Source organism: Sylvia atricapilla, chromosome 3 (assembly GCF_009819655.1).
Source record: "Sylvia atricapilla isolate bSylAtr1 chromosome 3, bSylAtr1.pri, whole genome shotgun sequence".
NCBI classification, from domain to species: Eukaryota; Metazoa; Chordata; class Aves; order Passeriformes; family Sylviidae; genus Sylvia; species Sylvia atricapilla.
Window position 1 is genome coordinate 84670423 of NC_089142.1, and position 14436 is coordinate 84684858.

At 37.0% G+C, this 14436-nt stretch overlaps 1 long non-coding RNA gene across 1 annotated transcript in view; it reads right to left on the reverse strand.

The window, feature by feature from the left end:
* LOC136358475 (uncharacterized) overlaps positions 1-14436 on the reverse strand; it is a 134031-nt gene continuing 119595 nt past the window's right edge. The window contains exons 2-4 of the long non-coding RNA XR_010743112.1: positions 2694-2721; positions 2202-2287; positions 1-241 (exon numbers count right to left, since the gene is read on the reverse strand). This is a non-coding gene — a long non-coding RNA (uncharacterized lncRNA). The remainder of the gene's footprint in view (positions 242-2201; positions 2288-2693; positions 2722-14436) is intronic.

Consider the following 14436-nt stretch of genomic DNA (forward strand, 5'->3'; position numbering starts at 1 on the left):
TTAAAGGATTTTCTGGATTTATTTGAAGAGCAAGTGATATTGACAGTTGAAATACAGAAGGCATTTATGCTTCATATTAAATGTAATAATTGTTCAATTCAGTGAACTTCTCAGTTGTGAAAGAGGTTAATTAGATGTGTGATGAATAAAGGTGAAAATAAACTCATCAAGAGAAAAAAACAACTATTGCTTGCTTCATCAACATCTGCAGTCTAGTTGAATATGGTGGTGCTCAGCATATCTGGAAAGGTAAGAAATTAATTGTCTTTGCATACTTGTAGCCTTATTTCTTTTTATCTTTTAGATTGTACAAATATAGGCATGTTTCAATAAACCAGCATAAAAATAGGTTTTACACCTCCAAAGGCAAACTTTTACTGTCAGAAATATCTACTGCTGATTTTCAGAAACACTTGTCCAGCATTAAACAAAGCCATGCAATAAGTGTAATGAAGTAAGAGCAGGTAAGAGATGATTTCATTAAACTTCTCTGGGGTACTGTCATGTCATGTCACTAATGTTGTGTCATGACACGTCACAGGTCATGAAGAGTAAGCATCTGAGAAAGCAGCTGAAGGTTTGATTTCTTTGCTTTTTTCAACAGCAATCCAAAGGACTAGTAGTCAGAAAATAATTAAGGCTTTGAGCTTTGTGTATCTCCAAGATGCTGTGCAGTGTCACACCCTTGCATTGTAACCAAAGTTGGAAGTGACATTCTATCCTGGCAAAATAATGTCTATCTGCTTCTAACTGCAGAGACCACTTCACTCTGGTGAAGCTTGAGACATTTAGTCGGAGCAAACTTTTGCTTCTGGTGTTTCTCTTGTTTTCTAGACATCATGAAGACATTCACTTGTCTTTGGCACAGGGTAATTATTTAGTCCAAATTCCAAAGAAAGACATTTCCTGCCCTTCCTGCTGCTGCCTTCCTTTCTGCCTTCCAGGGACCCTAGATGGGCCCTGTCTTATTTACCTGCTTATTTATTTCAAGATTTTGCTGAATTCACACTTAATTCCTGAGGGATGGGTCTCTCTCAGCACATCCAGGGTTTAGCTGACTTTCCCCAAAAGACTCGGCACTGTGCCATCAGGAAAGGTCTGTGTGCCTGCCAAGGGGTGTTAAACCCACATGGGAAATCGAAGGGCAGAGTCCTGTCCATATCCTCTGGGAGCATATGCCAAAACAATATAAAAATGCAAAGTTTTGGACTGCTTCCAGTGTTATTCATGCTTCAAATAAGCACTGAACAAGTTTTAGAGATATGTTGCTAATAAAATAATAATGACTTAAAAGTCTCTAGAGAGAGTTCAAGCTGTGAGCTGGATGCATCTGCCACACTGAATCACAATTGCCTCATTGTCAAAACGAGGCATCCATCAAGAGTTACTCAACACCTTTCTGAAACTTTGGGCTACATGCCTGAACAGAAACCAGGGCAAAAGTAGAAGACCTGATCCTGTCCTCACAAATAGCTGGAACACGAGGTGGAACACATGAGGACTCATGCTGGGACTGCTGTTAGGAAAGACTGCATGAGTGTAAGCCAAGGGAAAGCCTCCATGTCCAGCTTCCTGCAAACTGAGCCTGAAATAACAAAACTTTCAAGACACACTCACTGTTTTGGCTATCTCTTGCAAGAGCAGAAGAACAGAACATATCCCTCTCCACATTTGTTGGTTGTGAACAGCATAGGCCCTTCTTAAAAGAAACTACTACAAAGAGATTCACTGTCGAACTTCAGGGCACATGTGAGGTACGAATGACTACCTTAGAATGTCTCAGAGTTGCTCAGGATCATCATGGTATTCTTCAGTTCAAAGCACACCACTGCATATTGATTCTTGTCTACACTTGAGAAATCCTAGGGAGCTGGTACAGCAGAGGCTTCCATAATAGTTTGCTTTCCTCATTACAAAAAGACATGAGGGCCTTCCTAGTGCTTAGTCCTGGTAACTGACACAAAATAACATCTGCAGTTCCCTAGAACATGCTGCTTCCATGGAATTAGAAAGCATGTGTCGGAAACCACCCAGACTTACAAACAGGGATTTGGTAAATACCACTGCCAAGGCTGCCACAAAAACAGATGCACTGTCACAGATGCAGAAGAAATCAGAACAAATTGAAAATAATTGGTATGGAACCAGCCATGCTGGTTAGAAAATATGTGACAGTGCTGTCTTCTCCTTTCTGTCCTTACCTTCCATGTGGTGGAGAAACCCTCTCTTCCCTCATGTTATTACTCTTCTCCTTTGCTGTATTTTGTTTGATATCATTAATCTTCTGCTCACAACCATGAGAAAAGAAAAATAAATTTAATCTAAACTTCATGTTGAAATTGTTTGCATTCTCTGTTTGAGCAGTATCTAGTGATATCCAGAGTAAATGGCTGTATAATACTGAGAAATCCAACTGATCCTACACATACAAGCAAAGAATATGTTTACTCTTCCTTGCTTTTGCAATGCCACACAATAAGGGGATTAAGGGAATTAAGAAATGCATAAAAAGCAGAGGTTGATATAATTAGAAAAGGGGAGAAAAGGAAAGAAAAGAAGGGCAGAAAGGGAGAAGAGGAAAGAGGAAGAGACAGAGGAAGCAAGGGCAGGAGGGAAAGAGAGAGAGAGGGAAGGGGATGAGAGAGACAGAAAGAGGATGGGACGAAGGAAAGGATTTTTTATGTGAGTTTGACCTTATCATTTATGCATGACCATGCCATTCTCTTCTACATTCCTTCCTTTACATGAAATATCATCATCCCATCTTCAGTTATACAACTTAGCACTTTGTTTGTTTGCCTTTTTTTTTTTTTTTTTTTTAGTCTGGGAGTTCTGTGCAGGACAGCTGCAAAACTTCTGTTTATCTGGAGCAGTTCCACCCTTACCCAACATTCCTTGTAAACAGGCTGTTCATGGGCTGATAACACTTTTGCTGGCCTAACTGTGTGCATATTATGTTTAATGCCTGAGAACTATGAGAAGAATGAACGTAGGGTCACAGGACAACCCCATCCAATCAGATTGACATAGACATAACCAAAGGAAAGTTTAGACAAAGTCATACATTGTTTTAGCCTTATTCTGGGTGGGCTTCTTCTGCCCCAGGCAGCTCCACTTGTAGAATTGTGTTTAATCTGCTAGCATGTCTACATTTTTTTGTATTTGACTGAATTTAAGGGCATAGTAAAAGAAGATACCTGAGTTGGAAATACCCGGAGATATTTTTCCCTTTCCTACAGATGACTTCTACTACTGATTCTCTACCCTCTCATCACACAAGTAAGTCCCATTGCTCCTTTCCATGTTAAAGAGATTCTGTGTAACTTTACGGATTGAAGTTAATTCTACTGGTTGTATGTGATGGTCCCCCATGTAGCAGCACAACTGACACTCCAGAAGTCAGGCATAGGGTCAGAAAGATGATTCACAGTGCTGAAAATTCTGCAGTATTTTTGACAAAAGAAGTCATGGTCCTCCATTTTTTTTAAGTGCAGATCCAGCTTTTGGTCATCATCTACTCTAAGAGAAGGAATTAAGCCTTCACTGCTCCAAGAGAAGCATATTGGTCCTTAAGCATTATGGAAAAAAAAAAAAACAACCAAAAAAACCCAAATTTTTCCAATACTGGTACTGTCTTGCTTTCTTGAAGCTAGTCCCTGTATTTGGAAGAGCAATCAATTTAGTGAAATGGCTGGACATATGATCTGATGAAAGCATTTCTCATTTAATTTGCATCAAAGCAAGAAGTTTGTCAGTAACAGCAGGAAACCTTCTCCAAATCCCTACAAAACAATAAGCAAGATTACAGACATTCAAGACTTTCTTGAGCTGGAAGAGTTTGATGTGACTGGGAAATCAAGTAAGTTCCATTGAGGCTCTGAAGTATACCTGCCTTGTATCATGCCTTTCAAAATCAGGTGGTAGTGTTTGTAGTGAGGTTTTTAGTTTACCTAGGAGAGGACTTTTTTTTCTGCTTATTTCTTGGCTTGTGTTGCTGGGACAAAAAAAAAAAAAAAAAAACAAAAACCAAGCCAATTTCCAGTCTGCTAAGCATATAATCAAAGTAAGTGAATCTGTAACAAAAATCAGTCTGAGAAAGTAAATTTTTATTCAAAGAGATTTACCATGTTAAAAAATCAAAAGGCAGAAAACTGGAACAAAACAAAACAAAAAAAACCAACACCCCCCCCCGAAAACCAAAACCAACCAAAAAACCTCCAACCAAAAAATCCACAAACAACTCCAAACAAACAACTAAACAAAAAACCACCAAAAACCAAACCAACAACAACAATAAAAACAAAACATGCCACCAAAAAAAAACCCAACAAAACCCCACAAACAAAACAAACCAAACAAACAAAAAAACCCACCAAAAAATCCTCCCAAAACAACAAAACAAAATATATCAGGGCATCTTTTTGGGCTGTTGCCATTTTTTTTTCTAAATGCTTATATCAAATCTTTACTTTCCAGATACTGTTAAGTCACTTCCAGATTTAGCATCACGCTGTTATTTGTCATTTCAGATTTCTTAAGCACTTCATTTTTTTTGAGTTCTTGCAAATCACAATAAGGAATCGTGATTCTATAAACCAAATCTCACTATTTCCCTTTTTTACATCTTTGACTATGATGTTGTAAATAAAATGGAAAGGAGCTGTTTGCATATTCACTCTGTTCTCTCATTTCCTCTTCCAGTGTTTTCAGTACTGCCAGATTCTAAGCTGCTTCCAAAAAAAAAAAAAAAAAAAAAAAAAAAAAAGTGACAATGCCTTGGAATAATTTAATTTGAGTTTTTGGAGAGAGGATTGTTACTTTGTTATGCACTGTTTAGTCACTTAGGTAGTGGAAAAGTGGGCTTAGAAAAGAGAATTCTGCTCTCCTGATTCCTGCCACTCACTTCCACATCAGTGATTACAAATAACCTCTAAGATAAGAGAAAATCAAGCCCTTGAGAGGAAGCTGTAGCTATCTGAATAATGGCACTCAAACTAACCTCAGAGAAGCTATCATGCAAGAGGTTTCAAAGGTTATGACAGCTATGCCCCACTGCACTGGAGAGTGGTAGGCTTTATTTTCTGTCGTAGCTATTCTTCTAAAGCCTTTCACTCCAGTGGTAACTGCTCAGCCCTTGTGGCTGGCTGACCACTGGGCCTCTGAAATACCCTGTTTTGGGGAAATAAGAATGGCTTATTTGTATCATGGGGAAAAGGCAAGCAGGACACTCTACTGGCCTTTTATTTCCTCATGGATGATGCAGTATTCATTGCAATCCCAGCCTTGGAAATCTGGTCTCCTCACCCAGTTATTTCAACTTAAGTGCTGTGTGTGTAAGGAAAATTAATTATAAAACAAAGCACAAAAGCGAAACAGACTGATTTGATGCTGACCTGAATGGGTACTTTTTTGTTGAGAACTCTTTCCATCTTAGCCAGTGGAACATCTTTAGTTTTTTTTAAGCTTGAGCCTTTGAGTCAAGGGGTTTTACGTTGCTATTCTTTGCAAATTTGTTTTTTCCTCTAAAACAAGAAAATAGCTTTATCTTGATAAAATCTTCCTGTTCCAAAAAACATCCAACAAAGTTTGGCAGTACTCCCCTGACAGCATGTATCTTACTGCTGTGCAAGTCCTTCATCTCCACATGCAGTGCTCATGAGATACCCATGAGGAAAGCTGAGAACTCTGACTGAGCACAGAATGGCAGAAAATGAAGAGAAAAAGGAGAAAAAAAGGCCAAGGCAGAGAAATGGGACTGAGATATCTAATTTTCATATTTACTTTCAATTTCAGACATAGCTGAAAAAGACAACAGAAGTCAAGAAACCTGGAACCAAACACTCCTAAACCTGATCTTGAAGTTTCTAAAATGATTTTGCACATTTTCAATTAATTGTAATGGTTCTGGTAAACTTTCAGTGTATTTTAACAAGAGATTGATTTCTCCATATAATTTCAGCTGCTTCTGCTGTGCAACATAATACCTTCTGTAGAACAGTGAGAGTACTTAAGACACAAAGGAAATAGGTATGAGAAAGACCTTCAGTCCCAAGGTACAGAGGGAATTAGCTGAAATTCCCAGCACTGGACATCCAAATCTATCTTCTTGGATAATAATATTCCCCTTAATTTTATTTTCAATAACAGAGTTATAGGGTATTTCCCTCAACAACCAATCCCTAAATCAAAGTTGCAAAATCAAGTACTTAGAACAAGTAGCATCAGTTTTGGCATCCATCTTTGCTCTTAAATCATTCCCTTACATACATGTCTTTCTTAGTGTGTATGTGTCTTATCTTTTCCATCTTCTTAAATTCCCCTTAGGACTTCTTGCCCACTTGTCTTGCTGTCTATCTTCTTTCCTAGCCTCCTTATTTCTAATTTTCTCATTCTCTCCTTTAAATTCCTTCCCTCACATCTACTTGCTTTGCATCTGAAATGGGAAGAATGAGAGAAATGTGATATTATGTGGGGATCTATTAGTGAGCAGAAACAGATAGTTGTAGTCACAGAAAAAAAACGAAAACCCACTGCAAATACCTGCAGGACAGCCTTGCTGTATGAAAGATTAATGCATTTCACTGGTTAGGAACTCTAATTGCAATCCTGTGATGTCCCACTACCGTCACCTGAAAAAGTGATTTCTCTTCCAGCTGGACTTTTCACTTGTGTGCAATCCTGTCTCTGGTAAAAGGAATTGTTTATAACCTCATTACCTGTAATTTTCAGAAGACCACACTTGGAATATTAATTCCAGTCTAGAAATTTGACTTTCCCTGTCATATCTTTTGTTAAAATATGTACACGAGTCTCAGTGACAGTTAATAGCAGCAACAAGGACTGTTAACTGAACAAAATATCTTCCTTACTGGTTCCCTTCTTTACCCTAAGTTTTCTAAGGTATCATGATTTAAACAGTCTGATCAAATTCTCACATTTCATTATAGCAACTTAATTTCTTTTATATTCACTCACGTGTATGAGCTTCATTATACTTTTTTTAAAATTTGACAAAATAATGAAGAATATGAAACCTACTTAGGTCAGATTACTCTTTCAGTACTGAATTTGCAACAACATGTGTCTTTGAGACAAATAAAAAAGTAACTGTGTGTATCATTTCTCAATAGTCCAGAGGAACTCCTTTTTCAGTTTGCACATCTTAAGAAAGATAACTGGCTTGAAAGGCAGCTTGTGGTGTCAGCAGGGTTTCCAAGGAGTAACTCTACTCTTTACAAGCTAGAGAACTATCTCTACAGTGCAACACAGCAGGGTCGGGACTCTGCTGAGCTAATGGTGCAGATACAAGATCAGATCAGATCAAGAGAAGCACAGACATAATGCCACAGCACCTGCATCCTAACAAAGATAATTTGTATGCTTGCAGCAATACACAATTGTTCAGCTTCTGGATCTACCGCTTGACTGCTAGCCCAGGAATTGTTGAATTGTGCTTATGTGCTGCCAACATAGTGTTGGGAGGAGTGACAGGATAGCTGTAACATAGACTGAAAAGTCCTCATTAAGGATGTGAACTAGGAATACTTGCTTAATTTTACTGCAGTGCTCCTGCTGTCTTCTCTCATCTTTATGACGTGGCATGTGGGATCCCCTAGTTCCTAGCCCACTTGTTACATGTGCCATTCATTTATTTAGCTCCTAGGGATGATGAGTAAGTCATGTTGAAGAGAAACTGCAGAAGCACTGTCACAGAGCCAGGTATATCCTAATGCTTCACTGCTCCAACAGCTAGATTTGCGAGAGTCCAGGGCAGGGAACAGAATGTCAGTGTCTACATCGTTCACTTCCAGCATTAGTAATGTGATCTAATGACCTTGCAGTGTAGACCTATGACAGCACATCACCCTGCAGGACCTTAATCTGTGAGCTTTTACTTTGAGTAGCTGTCTGGACAAATTCTGAGGAAGCAGAAAGAGACTGACCGCCTTGGTTGGTGGTAGCAGTGCACTGAACTCCCATAGAGAAGAAAGATCCAAACAAGAGCAGAACAAGTTCTGCTAAAATCCTATTAGAGGGAAAGACATACTGAAGTCTTTGTGCTATGGCACTCTATGCCCATCAAAGGACTCAGTATCTATCCTGAAGAATGTAGTTATGATTTAGCAAGATGCGTGATGAGAGAAGGTCAAGGGAAGTGGGGAGGAGACATAAATGGGGAAAAAAAAGAAAGGCAAAAAAGAGTGACCTCCAAAGCTGCAGGATCTGGTGATAATCCCTGTACTTCCACCCAACTGGAGTGGCACCACCTTCTGTAATCACTAACTAATAGTGAGTTATGATTGTTACTTCCATGTAGTGTGTTTCTGCTATCAAAACACTTGACTGGCATAGGAAATTCTAATCTAGAACATATCCTTAATAGACCACTCCCTTTAAGGTAATTAACAGGCAAGCAAAATCAAAACCAAATGAAACCTCTGTTACTTTAACAGAATAAAACAGAGCTCTGTGATTGAAAGAAACATTCTGATCTTTGTCTCATTCAAATATGTTTTCTTTGGTCTGTAAATTGGGTGCCTTGAGAGAGTATTTGGTCTGTTCATGTCTGTAGTGACACTTTAAATGTTGTGAGTGTTTGCAGTTTTTCCTGCCACATATCTCCTCTTCTTTTTTCCTCTTGAGGCTCAGCTGCAGAACAGGGCAATAAACTCTCAATGCCATTTGATATAGCACATATCTTGATCAACTTTCTACATGACCCAGTAATTTCCTTGCACATTTTCCAGTATTAAGAAAAAAGAAAACCCTCTTCTTCACCTTGGTAACCGGTTAGAGATAAGTTTTTGCAAGAAGGTGTCTTAAAGTCCAAACTTTGCCTAATATGTTAAAAACCATTATTTCTCAATACATTGGCTGCTGGAAATATCTTTTCTGATATAACCTCAAAGAGGTTTTTTTTATTTTTGAATACCATATCATGTTGGTAGTATTAGACTGCCTATGACTAACTAGTTAACACAGGATCTGTATTTTCATTACTAAAGAATGTATGATGATGTATGATATAAAAGTATGACCTGCTGTTTTCTGTGACTTAATTTAATCTCATTTCTAGTACTTAGTGCCCCATGCTAATCCAGTGTTTCCTCTTCCTTATCTATTATTCAATATCTCCTATGGTTTGTTAATCACTTCAAAGTGCATGCAACAAATTTCATTGGAGCGCCAGATTACAGAGCCAATATTACTGGTGAAAATATTTAACCAGAGAAGTCAGAAGACAAATCAAGGAAAACTCCACTAGCCATCTCTTTCTATACCTTTTCTTTCAGCAAAATATTCTTTGTTGTTTTTACATAGCGTTTAATGAGCTGATATCAAACTAACAGATCAGTTGTCTGAATCACATCAATGCTCCCTTTTTATATAGAAAATATAATACCCTATTCTCAAATGTCATGGAACCATTTAAGACTAGAATGGATAGCTTTTTAAATAACTTTGCCACCAGCCTGGGACCAACTATTTTCCTGTTGAATATGCAGTTTCTATATATATTCTTTCATATTAATAATCTTGCCCTTACTACACTTTCCATAAGAATGTGTATGTAGAACAGAGAGCAACATATTACTGACTGTTTGCTCATATATCAGTCATCTTTAGTCCACACTATCCTTTTACATGGCAGCACCACTTGTTTAATGTATTAGTTTTTATTTATACAAGTAAGTATAATTTATATACTTAATATACTTATATATTATATTTAACATACTTGATATATTAAGTATACTTATATATATACTTAAGTGTAGACATGTAAGTATACTTATATATTAAATATTTTAAGTATATTAAGTATACTTATACTTAATATTACACTTATTATGCTTATATTTATAAGTATAATTTTAAATAATTTATGCATTTCCATTTATTTTTGTAGACACTGCACATTAATGTTTTCCAACTAATTTTCTACTTTCATTTTTGGATTTCCAAAGCATAATCTTCTTTTCTGATCAAATCTTTCCTTCACACAAAATTCTTATTCCAAACATTCTTGTGATTCTTATCTTTAAAGGTCATCCCTATGGATTTTTCCCATTGATTTGGATGTAAATGACCCAGTTTGGATAAGGGCTATGCAGACTCATCAGAAGCAATTGTGTTATGTAAGGTAGCACAGGAGTAGGCACAGAAGAGAAATAACAGTTGTGTTACTTGCATGAGTAAATCACTTGCCATTTTCTGAATAAGAAAAAATCCTTTCTATTCAGTATCTTATATGCCTGTGCTTCAGCAAATTTCTCTCTCAAAATTTGTCCTATTAAATGAAATAATTAAGGACTTTATGTTTAAAGAATTTCACTTTTGATCAGTATAAGTAGTTATTTGATTCTTTTATAATATCCGTACAAAACAAAACTCTAACCAGAAGTAATTTTCATTGTTTTAGGGACTTGTGGTAAAAACACCAAACCAAACCAAACCAACAAACCAAAACAAAACAACAAAACAAAACCAAAACCAAAACAAAACAAAAACCCTCTTGATCATCAGATTAAGAATTCTAGAACAAACTAGTATTTAGGTCCTATTGCTTTTTTCAATGGGGAGTGTGCTCTGACATTTTGGGCAGTGTCTGCCTTTAACCAAGATTCAGAATTACAATATCTCTTCCCAACTCTCATCGCCAAGTATCTATTTGTTTATTTTTCTTTGGTGTTCTGTTTGTTTGTTTGGATTTTTTTAATTAAAAGAGATTCTGGTAAAGCAGTGTGGAAGATAAGAGACATCAAAGTACTCTCTGAGAACACAGAGTGCAAAGAAAAGCAGGAAGAGGCATGCCATATTTCCCCATACCCTTTTCCTCAACCATACTGTTTTTTCAGGGTGTTCTGGCACATTGCTTCTCCAGCCTGAGGAGGCAATAGTCCACCGCTCTGGCCATGCTGCTGTCAGGATGTACTGCATTTTCCTCAAAGGCATTTTCCTAAACTCTGCCTGAGATAATCAGCAACAAAGAAAAACATCAGCCTGTTGTTATTTCACCAAATATAACTATTAATGGTATTATGATCACTCAGTCATGAAGGTTTTTCCATTACACCTCAAGTATCTTTTCTGAATTGCAGTCTTGCATTAGGAAGGATGCAGTAACTTCCCTTAGCTTTGGAAAAGCCTTTGTGTACAGTGCCGTTAAAGGAAATCAGCGCCTAAGTTTCCAAATGCAAAGTAGTGTTACCTCTCTAGTTCAAACTGCTCACCTTGCTATACTGCAAAAACATCAGTGTGCTTAATAAAATTTTTATAGCACTTTGGTTAATTGCTAATATAAAACTTTTTGGGGGAGAAAGTTTGCATCTTGTTAATGTCTGTGGTAGCATTCTTTGAGGCCTGGAGAATGAGATTGAAGGTGCTGGTACTATGATCTCATTTTCACCTGCTTTTCCTTCCTTCAGCTTCTGAAATAAATTTTCTGAAGTTCCAACCAGAGGACATGTGAAGGAAATAGCTGTGTGCTGAGAAGGCATGGCTGACTCTGCTATATCTGTCATTTTGACTTTTCTACAAGACTTTTGATAATAGTACAGAAAGAAGCATCTGTACAGTTTATAAGGCTAAGTAATTCAGGGCAATGGCATAAGTGAATCTTCTGTGCATATTGCAAAGAGACAAGGAAGCTGACATGTCTAAAATGCCATCTCTAAGGAAAAAAACACACCCAAGCTATTCTCTGTTCTCTAAAGCATGTACTGCATTTTCCTCAAAGGCATTTTTCTAAACTCTGCCTGAGATAATCAGCAACAAAGAAAAACATCAGCCTGTTGTTATTTCACCAAATATAACTATTAATGGTATAATGATCACTCAGTCATGAAGGTTTTTCCATTACACCTCAAGCATCTTTTCTGAATATAAGTGTATCAAAGCCCACCAAGTTCATAAAACACCCATTTTATAAATGTCAAATTCTACTTCTTTTATGCCGACGTTTCTGGGAAACATATAAAGAAATAAAGATACTAATACATTTAATGTGTCTCCAGACTGCTCTGTGGAGCTGACCAGATTTCAAGGTATTTGATTTTATACAATGGCTGTGAGAAACATCCTAGGAAATAGAATGAAGACACATTGGCTTAGATTAACATAAAAATGACTATATTTTTTAAGAAAATAGACAAAATACCCTCTGTATAGAGTAAGAATGTTCCTTTTTACACCTATATTGAAGATATTGTGAAATTTCTTGGTTAGTTTTTCATATAAACTTGGAAAAAGTGTGTTTGTTTTTATAGAAAAACTATTTTCATGGTTTTGAGAAACTGCAGAAAAGAAGAGACAGTTTGGTACACTAACTTGTCAACTTTCTTTTTTTTCCAAAGTGCATCTGTATTTCCTACTGTAATTCCTGTAGATTCCTGTAATTTCTGTAATTCCTGAAAAATAAGTATATTTTTTGGGTGATTAGTTTTAGATTCCTTTTTTTTTTTTTTTTCTGATTAGGGTGATGACACAGTTTTTACAATTTAACAGACAAGTAACTTCAGGAAGTGTTCTAGTCAGCAGGAGGAAATACAGTTAGGATCTTTGCTCAGACTTGCACTTAGACATGAGCCCAAGATAGCTGAGTTCTTTCCACCAAGTCAGGGCCTATAGATCAGCACTAAGGCACCATCCTAAAACAAATCAGTGAGATAATCCAGAACACACAGAAGACTTGGAGCAGGTCCTGGGAACCATAGGTCAGATGATAAATGCATTTATAGTTATTAGATAGCCTCCTTTTTAATTAAGTGCTAATGAAATTAAAATGGTGGGTTTGAAATGAAAAAAAACCCTAATTGTTTGCAGCTAGGTGGTGCCATAGGCTTATGCAATCCCAATCAAATTAGTGATGCTTTTAAGAGGACTTTCATTCTACACATGATGTTGTATGAAAGCAGGCTGTGATCCAGGAGTCAGAAACTGCTTCAGAGGACAGGTTTTGCTGTCTAGTACTACACAAAAAGTAGTCACTTCAGAATTGTTTCCTGACTCCTGACACCCTTAAGTCAAATAGAAATTGCAGTCTTTTTTGAAGCACCAGAATTTAGGTTGTAATATGTTCCTGACATATACTGAAATTCTGTATGAGCTTTTCATCAAACTTGTGCATACATGTGATAAATATGAAATAAGATCTACCAAAACCACATTACACTTAGACTGGAGTTGAACAATACAAAATTTTAGGAGAAATTACAAACACTCATAATTTAGTTTAACATTGGTGTCTTCAGCTAGTAGTGCACATGGAAGTACATACTCTAGTGAAACCCTTCTGAATACCATATTCAAATTTTATTATTTACCCTTAAATAGTAATCTACTTGTTTCCTTTACTTTTCCTTGACTCCCCTAAACACCTCAAAAATAGCAAGTATTTCGCTATGAAACTCCCACAGAAATCTTACATATCTGGGGGAAATGGCAAGTAAAGTACATTTGTAAGACTTATTTTCCAGATGGCATACTTTGAGACCAATCTTGAGCTTCACAGAACTAATTTAGATGAATCTTTCCGGTGCTTCCTAACAATGTAGATTTTGAGGTCAACTTCTAATTTTTACATTACTGTGTGGCAGAGTATGAATGATACAGATTACAAATGCATTATCACTACACGAGTGCATTTGACAGAGGATCAGAACTGTGTGCTCACTGGCCTGAACCCAATAGCACACAATTACTGCAATGCAGCATTTGGCTGAAGTAGGTGATGTGGTTTTCTTGAATCTCTTTCCATACCACATGCATTTGTCTAGGTCAGGTTCATTTTGCCTGTTGCTCCAGTGCTTACTGCATTTCACATGGTCACTGTGCCTTTGGAAGTTGTGCATTAACAGACTATGAAAGGAGACTCCATCTGAACTGAGACTTGTCTGCAATTTAGGTGCTGAAAGATTCAGTGAACTATTAAGACCATCTGACTTCAAGTGCTACCTGAAAATTATGCCCCTGTTTTATGCCACAAGAAGAAGGACCTTTATAGTGTCTAGCCTTGAAATCACTGAATGGATTAAAATCTTTGAGTTCCCCCTGCATTTGAAAAGAAGAACCATCACTCACAACTGAATTTCCTAATTGAGTTGCCTTTCCTCTAGTTTATGCATTTCATTCTCTTCTTATGATGGAGAGCTGTGTTCTTTCCTCCTCTTTCTATTCTTTTTACCACTCTCTTCTCTTTGAATCACCAAACCATGTGGAACTGTATCGTCAGCAGAAAAACAATTTAGCTTACTGCAGGTGATCCATTCTTTAGTGTTCAGTACACTCTTTACAGTTCAATAAGTACAAGTCATATAAGTTACAGTAAGGGGGCTGTTCTATTTATTCTGTGCTCTTTGCTTATTTGTGCCTTGATTATACAGCTCTTACAGTGACATTTTCAGTAAAAATGTGTACAGAGTAGTTGTATGGAAA